Raw genomic sequence first — 12,834 nt, 5'->3', positions numbered from 1 at the left:
GTGCTCATACTTTCCAATAACTGTCCAACCGGCTGGAAGCAGCTTTGTTATACTGGAGAGGAGCAGAGGACAGAAGCTGCAGGTGAGTGGGAAGAGAGAGAGAGCTCGGAAAGAGCTTCAATCAGAATGAGATTTATGGATCAGTACAAAATTAGGGAATTTGACTCCGGGGTAGTTGTTCTCAATGGACTAAATCAAACACAACACACAATAAACTGTACAAGATAGTAAAGCCACAGGAAGCAATGTGCTGAAGAAACATTCCACACTTATTATGACCAGAGGGAAAATAGTGCAGTGCAACAAATATGGATCGATAACAAACAGGTAATTATATGGTTATATAGGTTATTAATAAAGTACGGATCATGGTGTGCAGGACACACAAGGTATGTGGATCCTGTTGAAGGTAGTGCATTTGTGTAATGTGCAGTATATACTTCTATAATCTATACATCGGCCAGCCACTAGGGGGTGATCCAGATGTTTTGGCTTCTCTTTTGAGTAGCTGTCATGTCGTCCATCTTTGCATATGGCAGAAACAGTTTCGCTCCACATTCCAGTATATGAAGCAGTATTCTACATCTCGAGTCCCTTGGCCTCCTCCTGTATTTCCTCTGGGGAAGGTTCTAATCCCCGCTGCTTCTAATCCTGTACCGCTGGGACCAATTCAAATCCACGTGGGACTTAAGGCCCTGTAATGCCTTTACAAGTAGTTGCGTAAAGCTGACATCCCATTCGTTCTGGGTAGGAGTCTCAGCCTGGATTACAAGGCAAATTCTGAAATAATTAATGTGCGTTGGCAATAGAGGATGCCAGGGGTGACTTCAGCCCCATTTCGAAGAATAGTCGCGTATTAATTTCACAATGAAACGATTCCCGACACTTTGTTGGAACTCGTCGCTTCTCGTTCGGATCCGAGTGGTTGTTAGTCTTTGTTTTCTCTTCAGGCAAAATGAGGAGGGACCTCTTTATTAATCACAGCCGACATTTTGTCACCATGTGTTTAACCATAAACAGGTTATGGATCAACATCTATTGTGGATGTTTGCAGAATTGTTCATCAGTAGATGATAAACACATCAAACCCCACGAGCGCATGAGTGAACATGTAAAGTGCTTCGGAACAAACTGAACCTTTGCTCTATGGAACGTTTACGAGATCAGAGAGAACTTGTGATCGCTGCCGAGGCGAGAATAGAGGCGAGAGAGAAGCATCACAACATTCAGGCTAAAAACACGTTGTGTGAATGACACCACTGGGGGCTTACGGACACTTGGATGACACCACAGGAGCAGAATGGAGGCTGCATCGCTGTTTACCACTGAAACTCCTCAAGTGTTTCGTGGACTCAAACGCTCCATCGGCATAAAGGTGAGTAGATAATGAATACATTTTAAATTTTGGGGGTGAACTATCCCTTTAAATTCTTTTGTCCGATTCTCTCTCCTCCTCCAGATGATGGAGCATTCTCCCTGTTCCAGTGGTAAAAACCATTTCCAGGCTCAGCTCTTCCTCTCCATGCTTTGCCAGTGTCACAAGCTCTCAGCACAGGCTCTATTTATAGAGCAGCTGTCACTCTCAGTGCGCTCTGCAGCCCGTCTCGCCGCTCTCTCATTAGAACTCCACAGCACGACACACGCCGGCCACGTCTGTGGGCGCTCTGCATAATTCACGGGTCAGAGACTCGTTCAGGAGCATGTGTTAACCTCACACACACACACACACACACACACACACACGTGCACGTCACACATGATACAGTTAATGGTGTGATGTTGGGAAACAGATGCACACGTGAATAAAGATGGGAATAATCAGAAGAGTCCTGGGTGTAACACAAACAGAAACACATCTGATAATAGATAGAAACATGAAACTATATTAAAAAAAATGTTCCATTACAGGTTTTCTTCAAATGTATCTTTTCATATGACATGATTCATTATCTGATTAACTAATTCACGCAAATTTTAAGTGCTGGAATAAATCACATCCATGTTCCTGTTTCAACTTCTCAACGCATTCAAGTTAAAGGTTTAGATGTTTGTTATATCTCTTTCTATCACTCTACACAGCTATAAAAATATATTTCCGACACATGTTTAGGAGTAAAATGTGATATAAATCAGGTTATTAATTATCTATGAACTGAGCCTTCAGAATATAAAATAGGGAAACTGAATAATATTTTCCCCAGAGTTTACAAAACCCAATGTTTTCTTGCACAAACTGGATTAAGTTAAATGCCAACATACAGTGCCTTGCATAAGTATTCACCCCCCTTGGACTTTTTCCCATTATGTACTGTTACTAACTGGAATTCAAATAGACTTAAATAAACGTTTTCCCATTTGATCAACAAAACATGCATAGTACTTTGGAGGTGCAAAATAAATTTTATTGTGACACAAACAATAATGAGAACAAAAAAGTTGACATCTGTTGGGTGCATAAGTATTCACCCCCCTGTGTCAATACTTGGTAGAACCCCCTTTCGCTGCAATTACAGCTGCAAGTCTTTTGGGGTATGTCTCTACCAGCTTTGCACATCTAGAGATGGAAAGGTTTGTCCATTCTTCTTGGCAAAAAAGATGAAGCTCAGTCAGATTGGATGGAGACCGTCTGTGAACCGCAATCTTCAAGTCTTGCCATAGATTCTCTATTGGATTGAGGTCTGGGCTTTGACTGGGCCATTTTAAGACATTAACATTCTTTAATCCAAACCATTCCTTTGTAGCTCTGGCTGTATGTTTAGGGTCATTGTCCTGCTGGAAGATGAACCTCCGCCCCAGTCTCAAGTCTTTTGCAGACTGCATCAGATTTTCTTCAAGGATTTCCCTGTATTTGGCTCCATCCATCTTTCCCTCTATTCTGACCAGTTTCCCTGTACCTGCTGAAGAGAAGCATCCCCACAGCATGATGCTACCACCACCATGTTTCACTGTTGGGATGGTGTGCTCAGGGTGATGGGCAGTGTTGGGTTTTCGCCACACATAGCGTTTTGCATTGAGGCCAAAAAGTTCAATTTTGGTCTCATCTGACCAGAGCACCTTCTTCCACATGTTTGCTGTGTCTCCCACATGGCTTCTGGCAAACTCCAAACGGGATTTTTTATGGATCCCTTTCAACAATGGCTTTCTTCTTGCCACTCTTCCATAAAGGCCAGATTTGTGGAGTAGACGACTAATAGTTGTCCTGTGGGCAGATTCTCCCACCTCAGCTGTGGATCTCTGCAACTCCTCCAGAGTAACCATGGGCCTCCTGGTTGCTTCTCTGATTAATTTTCTCCTTGTCCGACTCTTCAGTTTGGGTGGACGGCCTCCTCTTGGTAGGTTTGCGGTTGTGCCATATTCTTTCCATTTTCTTATGATGGATTTTATGGTGCTCAGAGAGATGTTCAAAGCTCTGGATATTTTTTTATAACCTAACCCTGCTTCATATTTCTCCACAACTTTCTCCCTGACCTGTTTGGTGAGCTCCTTGGTCTTCATGATGCTGTTTGTTCAGTAATGATCTCCAACAAACTCTGAGTCCGTCACAGAACAGGTGTATTTATACTGAGATTAAATTGCAGACAGGTGGACCCTATTAATTATGTGACTTGCAAATGTGACTTGTGAATGCAATTGGTCGCACCAGATCTTTGTTAGGGGTTTCACAGTAAAGGGGGTGAATACATATGCACTCAACACTTTTCAGATTTTTATTTGTAAATAATTGTGAAATCCATGTAATATTTCCCCCCACTTCCAAATGATGCACTATTTTGTGTTGGTCCATTACATAAACTCACGATGAAATAAATTTTAATCTGTGGTTATACCATGACAAAATGTAGAAAAGTCCAAAGGGGGTGAATACTTATGCAAGGCACTGTATGTACTTTGGATGTTTACTTTCCAAAAATTATATATGAGGCAAAAAGGCCCAATATATCCAAAATGGACCATTGCCTGTGGTTCGTCACCATGCGTTGGTTTATGAGAAGTTTCCTCCTGACCTTTGCTGACGATGCGTTCCACCTCTCTCATCTGTGACTGCTCCTATCCGCAGGCGGCCAATCGGTGTCCTCCTGTGGACGCCACTTGTCCCTGCTCCCCTGAGATGGTAATGAGGTTCCTCCAGCAGGCTCCCTGTCAGCGTCCCGCCATGTGGCCTCATCTCTTTTAGCACCGCACAGCAAAAACAAAGAGTTGGGCGGCGTCCATTCGAACCCAGCGGCCTCCGGTTTCACCCAGAACAACTGTGCTTCCAGAAAGTGCTGGAGTTAGTGTTTTCCAGCAATGCAAATGAGCAGGGACATTAAAATACACACAAGTGCACGGAGGAACGGGGTTGTGTTAAGAATCTGAAGTCACAGAACACACATAATTGGATTTGTGTGCGTGTGTGCATTAGTGTGTGAGCATGTGTGTGTTTGCACTCAGATGCAGACAGTGACACAAACTCAAACGCCTCCCTGGCTGGAGGCGCAGGCTGCAGGTGAGGAAGCCAGAGTTCCTGAGCTGGAGTGCTCGTTTGCATATGCAGATGTTAATTACCACTGGAGCTTGTATGGGCCAATCAGCAGGCTGCCGGAACAGCTTGTGCATCCTCTCAACTCCCCCCCCCACCCCCCCCCCCCCCCCCCCACAGGTCGCTGTTTCCACGGTTACTCCCCTGGCTGATAATAAAGATAATCACCACCGATTTCCTTCATGGCTCATTTTCTCCTGCTCGCTGCTGAAAGGCCAGAGCGCCGCTGTCTGATTCTCCACGCCGAGCTCTTATCAGCACGCCAGGGCCGGGGGACCGGGGCGGGGGGGGCGGGGGGGGTGCCAAGTCGACACACCACCTGCCACACTCTCACCAGAGGGGACAGATCCGTTCAGTCACGGTCTCTGATGCGCTGGGTAATGAGTGCGAGGTTCATCCATCCGGTGTGCTGTAGTTGTGGTTGGAGTAAAAGGCCCTGGATGAGAGCCGGGGTCAGATGGGAGGAGATCAGGTGAGGGCTGTTATCACACACACTGGGACAAGGTGCTGGGCTCGGCCTGTTGGGCAACGATGAGGGATGGGTTTTCAAAAAGAAGCTTGATATCGAGGCCGGTGGAAACTAAACGATTTGAGAACATCCATCAGATATTTACAGACTTCTGAACTCTTCATGGTTTAAATGACTTTTCAACATCATCTCTATTTGTCACCAGCAACTTTGAACCACAATCTGCTGTCATTCAACAATGCCTGTTGCACAGTGCACACCTCTTGAAGCAAGCCATCTGTTATCGGGCCAATACAATAGATCCAGTTCCTGCTCACTCTCTCACTCTCTCTCTCCCCCCTTCCTTCCGTCTCCTTCCCCGTGCTCCCTTGAATCCATTGTCCAGACAGGAACGTGCCTGGGATAGCAAGGCTTTGCTTTCGGCACACTTCTTTGAGAATTATTTAGGGCCTAGGAGTTTCTGTGAAATTAATATTTGATGTGCAGGACCTGAGCGTCTCCTGACGAGCCCAGAGCAAGACTTCAGAGAAGGACTGGGCTGAGGTGTATAGCTCCCTGCTTCAAAACACACTCCACTCATCAACATACCCCCCCAAAATTGGGGTTTTATATTGGGTTATTGAGTGAAAAGGTGTGAAGGTTGTCTGATCTGATCTCGGATGCATTTTGTGTGAGTCTCTTCTTTTTGTCTGTCTCCTTCCTCGTCCTCTTGGCTTAAGGTCCGTCTCCATTGTCTGTTTCTTTTTGACTTGTATCTCTCAAGATCTCCACTTTCTCTCAAAGTGACATATGGTCGATTCCCTGTGACAAGAATCAAGATAAGTGAAACCTACATGTTGGTCTCTCCTGCTGCCACAAGAGAGCAGAGTCGAGTCATTTAGAAAGTTCTTCTCCCTGATGTCCTGTGAAGCTCGAGATGGATTTTACATCCCCGGTCTTACAGCGCCATCTCGTGGTTTGTGGGCAGAACAGCTTTGAGGCAAAACTCCCTTGTAAAATGATTCACACTACTCCAGATGAAAGTGTTCAAAGAGCTGTTCATTATTGTTTGAGTAACATAGTTTGATATCAGAATAATAAAGGAAGAAATATGGTGCATTAAAGTTTTAAACCTTCACATTTGGAGGAAGAAACCGATGAAAAATGAAAAACATCTGTTTCATGTGATTTGTTTGAGCTCTATGCAGATTTAAATGGATTCCTAAAAGCCTATAATATCAGTCAGTACCGACCTTTGCCAAAAAAATAAAAAGATACAACAGTCTTGAATCACCCAGTTTCATAGTGACAGTCCACTGCTGACAGTTTGACTCATGTGAGAGAGATGAATCGAGCAGATACGTGTAATGAGAGCCATCTGGGCAGCCGGCACACTAATGAATTAATCCCACAGACCTTATCTGGCCGTGCGCTGCCAGAACACACACAGTTTATTGTGTACTTGCAGCGTGCCAACACTGTGGTGGCGTGCACTCGTCTGGTAGCCCTGCAAACGGCCGCGTTCCATTTTTCTCTGAAAGGATGCTCCTGGTAAGTTCACCTCACAAGTTTAAAGACTCAGAATGATCATGTGAAGCTTGTCATCATTAGTCTCCCGTCCCACTCTTTGTTTTTCTCTTGTGACAAATAGAAACTGACACGTAACTTGGACATTAAGGGATAATAAATGATTGCTCAATACTGTATGGTTGTGAAATATGAGCTGTGAAACCTCTTTTGAAAAGGCTAAATGCTCCGGGCTCATTCTGTGCGAGGGATCTCTCTCTCGTGCATATTCTGCATTAATATGCATGGACCTATATAAAGAGGAAAATCTGGATCAGGGATTTAATTCTCCTGGGGGGGGGGGGGTGAACACCTCTGAGACCCGGGGCGCCCCCACCCTTCACAACCCTCTCAACCTTGAGCATGAATCACTTCAAGATGTCTGCAGAGCCGACCAATTAGAGCCAATTAGGGCTCGTTACAGGCCTGTGGAGTTTGCCCTTTTTGAAAAAAGAGAAAACACGGGGGAAAGGACACGAGGAAGCCGAGGACAGAGCGAGGACTCGAAATGAGGTCACGATAAAAAGACAGAGCCAGAGAGAAAGGCAATGTGGGTCGCATGTGTACAAGAGGACTGAAGGTTCTCCTCCTAACGAGAGCTGGGGGGGGTTTCCCAAAAACCTGTTGCTATGTTGACTAAAGTCTGCTCATGAAACCGTTGCACTGTTGAACGCTCCTGCTCTGTGCACTGGGCTGGGGCGGCCGGTGCCATGGGACTGATTTTAGGAACAATAGGAGTAGGCTTCCACCAGAGGGGAGTGCTAAGGAAGAACATCTGTAAGGGATCAAGGCAGAGGAGAGGATGGAGGAGAGCTGGAAGGCGAGGAGGAGGAGGGAGGAGGAGGAGGAGGAGGAGGGGAGGAGGAGGAGGAGGGAGGAGGAGGCAGGGTGTAACAACTCAGACCTCTCATCAAAGTGAGCACATCATGCATGTCAGAACTAAAGGAATAAGAGCTCTGGAGTCGATCAGGACTGTGTATCGATATATTCGGTCCCTTCCTGCCTCACAGTATTTTGTGTGTAAATTGTGTTTACTCTGAAACTTTCTTTGGGTCTGTCATAACATGATGCAAGAACAAAAGAGGCCTCGGTTATATTTCCTGTGTGCCTCCGTCTCCTCTGTCCGCCCCTTCCCTGCAGTAGGATAACGTGTCACTGCTGATAACGTGCTCGTGACATCACGTCCTCGACGCTGTTTGTGTGGCTGCAGCTTTTGTTATCTCAGATTTTTTCTTTTTTAAGGTTTTGTCCGGGATATTTGGGATTGAGCTTTTAACTAAATTGCTTGAAGGCCGGGGTTCTTTAACTGAACCCGGGACTGTTAGATTTCCCCTGAACACGTCACATTAGAGACGTGACCCCCTGACCTGACCGTGTGGGACACTTCACATTGATCACAAGCTGCACTCGAGGTCTGGCAGTTGTGTTACACTTATGTCTTCCTGTGTTTCTCTTTCCACGCAGCTCCCTCGGTGGGAAAGTGGACTCTGGTTCTGCCCCCCAGCCGTCACCAGGAGGAAACACTTGGCCAGGTCTGCTCCGTTTCACACGGCCTTATGTAACGCACACGGAATTCGGCAGGGCATCCAGATAGCACCAGCGACAGGGTTGAGGTTGAATATAAATACATTTCCGTGTTTGTCATTCATGGGTCATCGCCGGGTCTGTCTGCACACACAGGGGCATGGGGGGTGGGCGGGGGGGGGCTCAGAATGGCAGGAAACAGAAGAGGAAATTTGATGCGGGAGAACAGATAGATGGGCAGGTCAACAGGATGGTGAGGGAGGAGAGGAGCCCGTCGGAATGAATGTCATCGCACTGAGACAGAACATGTTCCCTTGTTTCCTCTGCGCCACTGGTCAAATGACTGATGATCCCAGTCCGAGAAACCTCTCCAGTAATCTGCATGTACACATTCCAGCTCCACGTCCCATGGAGACCCTCTGAGGGAGACCTGCACACCTCTGCACACTCTGATTGAATTATTGTGGCACAGACAGCATCTTGTGAAGGGATTAAGATGGATGAAGAACGTCTCTGTCATGCTGTGGACTGGGCGGATGGAGACACAGAGTGGGGGTTCCGTCTCAGGCACATTTCCGCCTCAAGCTGATGTCGGACCCACAGATAGAAGCCATAGAGAGAGACATGAGACAAATATGCCCCGGATTGAATTGGAAGGGATGAGGGAGGAGGAAAGGAAGGATGAGGGGATGTAGGTAGGGATGAGGATGAAGTAGGGATGAGGAAGGGAGGTAAATGGATGAGGGGAAGGGAGGGTGGGTCCAGAGATCTGAGACAAACGGAGCAGGATGACCTCTATTTACAACTGCATGTGAATATGTCAAATCTACGATGGACTAGATTTTGTGGCTAGAGGTCATCTGGTTTGTATTTTGACCAATCAGGTTCGAGCAGGGTGTGGCCGTCCACGGGGGCAAAAGAGGCGGAAACACACTGATTGAATGCATCAGCTCCTGGAATTTTATTTTTATTTGCTTTCATATGCAGATTGCTCTTAATAGAGATTAACCGAAATGTTGTCTAAACCTAAGACTCTTACAGAAAGTTTTGCTGTGTGTGTTTTTTTGTGGAGAAACTTTTCAGACTCTGAACGGTGAGGGGCAGTTTGGTCTTTGCCTCGATCGTCCCGGCCGTTGCCCCCAGAGGCTGATTTTGCAAAATATCAATATCAAAAATAATATTCCATACATTATTTCAAATCAGTTCAATTGTTTTTTGCATAAACACACAAACCAACAAGCAGACAGGGGGGAATATATCATCTTAAAGAAAGTTTTGGATGCAGGTACGACGATTAAATCAGAATAACGAATGAAATATGAAATATGAAAAGCTGTTCTTTTACTGCAGTCTTTAGAAGAACAGATATCTTAGATCGGAAGACACAGTGAAGATGATGGATCTCAACAGAAGACGGGAAACAAGGGAAACAGCAGGACTATTAGTGGAAACAGCAAAACAAATGAGCCTCTGGATCTCAAATTCATGCTTTTTAGGAAACTGCCAGTGTTTAATGTAACCGTCATTATCCCCATATTTATGCCTGTTAGCCAGAAGAGTCACATGTCCGTCCTGCTGCTGCGATGACTCCCTCCAGCTGGCTCCGAGACAAGACTCTCAGAAACAGCACAACCTCCTTCGAGGAGAGAAGAATCCAAACAGGTCCCTGAGGGTCAGATTCTCTGCTGCCATGTGCTGATCCTCGTGATGTCCCCCCCCCCCCCCCCCCCCCCCCCTCTTGCCGCGGAGACATTCTTTGTGCATGTAAAACTAAAACAAGTCAAAAGAGGTGAGGAGGAAAAGGAGGAAGAGATGTGACCCTAACCCCTTCAGAAATACCCCCCCGCCAGGCTTAGCTAATCAAGATTCTTCAGCTGTAAACAGACGCATGCTTCACCATGTCACACATAATCCTCCACAAGTACATAAAAACCAGGAGAGCAGTTAAAGTAGATGTCAACTGAAAATGTGAGCATCAGGTTTCAGGTTTTACTCCATCGATGTATCACTGTTGTATTCACAGAGACAGGCACATGAGCATAACAGCTAGAAAACAGATGTTACTGAAGTCAAACGGTTTAAAAAAAAACAATGAATTAGATGAAAATAAATACAGTCAGAGAATAAAAGTGGGTCTTAAGATGCATCTTGAAGAAAGAGGCACTGGCCTCAGGCAGACGGTTCCAGATCTGAGCAGCAGCTGCAGAGACGAAGCCTTTTCACCAAACTTGTTTATGCACAAACAGGACGAAGCCGGTCTGATGAGCGGTGAGAGGTTCTGAGATACACACGGGGATGAGACCATAGAAGAGATATGATATCGTCGTTTTTATAACTATCACCATATATGTCTACATATATAAATTACTTGTTTTTGCTCCTGAGTGAAGGTCGTAGAGACAAAAAGCAAAACATTCTGCAAATCTGATGTAGATAAATGATGTGTTACCTGTAGTCGCACTACGCATACACATTATATCAATACTTGTTAAACTTTTGTCAGATTGCTGTTGATCAACATTATATTGATTTGCTGCTCAGCCCTATAAGGATATAAGGAGAGTGTTGGTTTGGATGTAGCCTGAGAGAGACTTTGGTGGAAGCAGATACAGTCCAGCCCGGATATCTGTCTAGAACAGAAGGTGAGAAGTCCAGAGTTAGATACCCATCAATTATAACACACAGAGTCCAGTGTGTTAATGGTTTCACGCACTTGGAAGGTGATTGAGGCTCTGAACACTCGTGGTACAATGTGGGGGGGTGCAAAGAGTAGGCTCCATTACCTCCACCAGACAGGTTATGTTCTCACCCCTGTTCTGGTTTGTTGGTTGCACTGGATTTCTGCAAAACTTGGTGGACGGATTACCTGAAGGAAGCCAACTGGTCTTTAATATCTTAGGGTTGATATTGAAAAATCAGGGGAAGGTATATGAATATCTGTGTAGCAGTGAAAAGAGATATCATAAGATTGCATGATTCTTCCCAGTGGGACGATGTTAAGACTACTACAATGGAAGTAGACCCAAATACTGAACCCTGTGGAACCCCCGCATGAAATGCCTGCAGGTGCATAGGACGAGCTGCCAATGGAAACAAGTGAAGTCTTTGTTTGTCATGTCTGAATGGAACAAATCGAGGGGCGGGGCCAGAGATGCAGCCCCAGAGCATTTTCTGAAAACCTGACATAAGCAAGAAATTCATGTGAAATTAGGTAAAATACTCAGATCACGACCAGGCCTCTTAGGAAGTGGAGGAAAATAACTGTTTGTCTGTCTGCAGTCATATCGTCCATGACACTGGGAGGGACTGGTCCTCGAGAGCCTGTGATTTTGTTTTGGAAAATAAATCTGTAAACTGCTCACAGCTGATTGGGGGGGGGGGGGGCATTTTGTTGTGGGTGGAGCAGAGGAGTTAACTCCAGAGTTTATGGAGCTGTGTCATAGTTATGAATCAGTTCTTTGGGTCTGAGTCTACGTCAATATATTCACATACAGTATTTACATCACCATGTCCAGCTCAGAGGCCTATTAATTTTAATGAGGGGTTTACACCATGTTGCATTACACGTGCATGTTTTTTTGTTTTTTTTAGGTATTTGGGCAGTTTAACATTTTTATTTGATGTCTCACGCCCCTTCATAATCATCTTGTAAGTTATGATACTGGGAAAGAATTATTAGATGTTGGATTTTATTCCCAGGAGAACGAACTTAATTATATCAGCTTCCCTTCACGTTTGTTTAAAGGTCCTCGGAAATGAAAGTTAACCTGATTTCTTTTAATTGATTAAAAATGTCCCGTTATTATGTGATAAAAGGTCCAGTTATATTCATATCACACGACTTTTTCACTGGCACTTTGAAAATGTGGTTCTGATTCACTAAGATGGTGAAACAACACCCAGAGATTTATGATAAGTTATTCTAGACTTTGAGCTTTGTAGTGTCAGAGAAATGTAACTGTAAATCCTCACGTGTGTTTTCAAGTTATGATAAACTGACTCGATTTTGATGGTCAGAGGTCAAAGGTCAAGATCACAGTGACCTCGTGTACACAACAAACAGGCAATCAACTTCCTGCGCTGTAACAACAGTTCTGAACATTTAAATCTTCCAGTGTCTGCTGTATTAATTGTGACTACCCCCCCACCCCTCCACCCCCCCGTTCCCAGACACCAGCCTGGTCCTTGGCTCAGCTCCGCCCCCTACGGTTGCATTGTTTGACGTGCGAGCCTCCAGGCAGTCCTCAGAAACCCAGCGCTGGGACGGCAGTGGTTCCAGATGTGGCCCGCCTGGAACAGCCCATCACTGTGTGGACACGGGCGGGAAACACCCAGCGTCACACTCAACACTACACAACCCTACACAACACTACACATCACTACACAACACACCTCGCATCAGTGCAGCAGTTTGTCACTTTTCTGCTGATGTGGAGCAATCACCAAATGTGTGTTTTGGTCAATGAGGTCATTGTGTGCGTGTGTTTGTGTGTGTGTGTGTGTGTGTGTGTGTGTGTGTGTGTGTGTGTGTGTGTCTGTTAAAGTATTTATTAAAAGGCGTGTACACTACATGTAAGCGTGCATGTGAACTCAGTGCGGGCTGTTCGTCATCTGTCCAGGGGAACACAAAAGTTGCAGCCAAGTGTTGTGCGTGTGTGTGTGTGTGTGTGTGTGTGTGTTTGTAACGCTGCAAGCTTTAAACAGGCCAATCAGCATATGTACACAACATGTGGGAGGCAGGACCAGTGCTTCCTGTTTACCAGGTGCATCTTCACAC

Source organism: Pleuronectes platessa, chromosome 6 (genome assembly GCF_947347685.1).
Source record: "Pleuronectes platessa chromosome 6, fPlePla1.1, whole genome shotgun sequence".
Lineage (NCBI taxonomy): Eukaryota > Metazoa > Chordata > Actinopteri > Pleuronectiformes > Pleuronectidae > Pleuronectes > Pleuronectes platessa.
Note: the sequence above shows the minus strand (reverse complement) of the source record.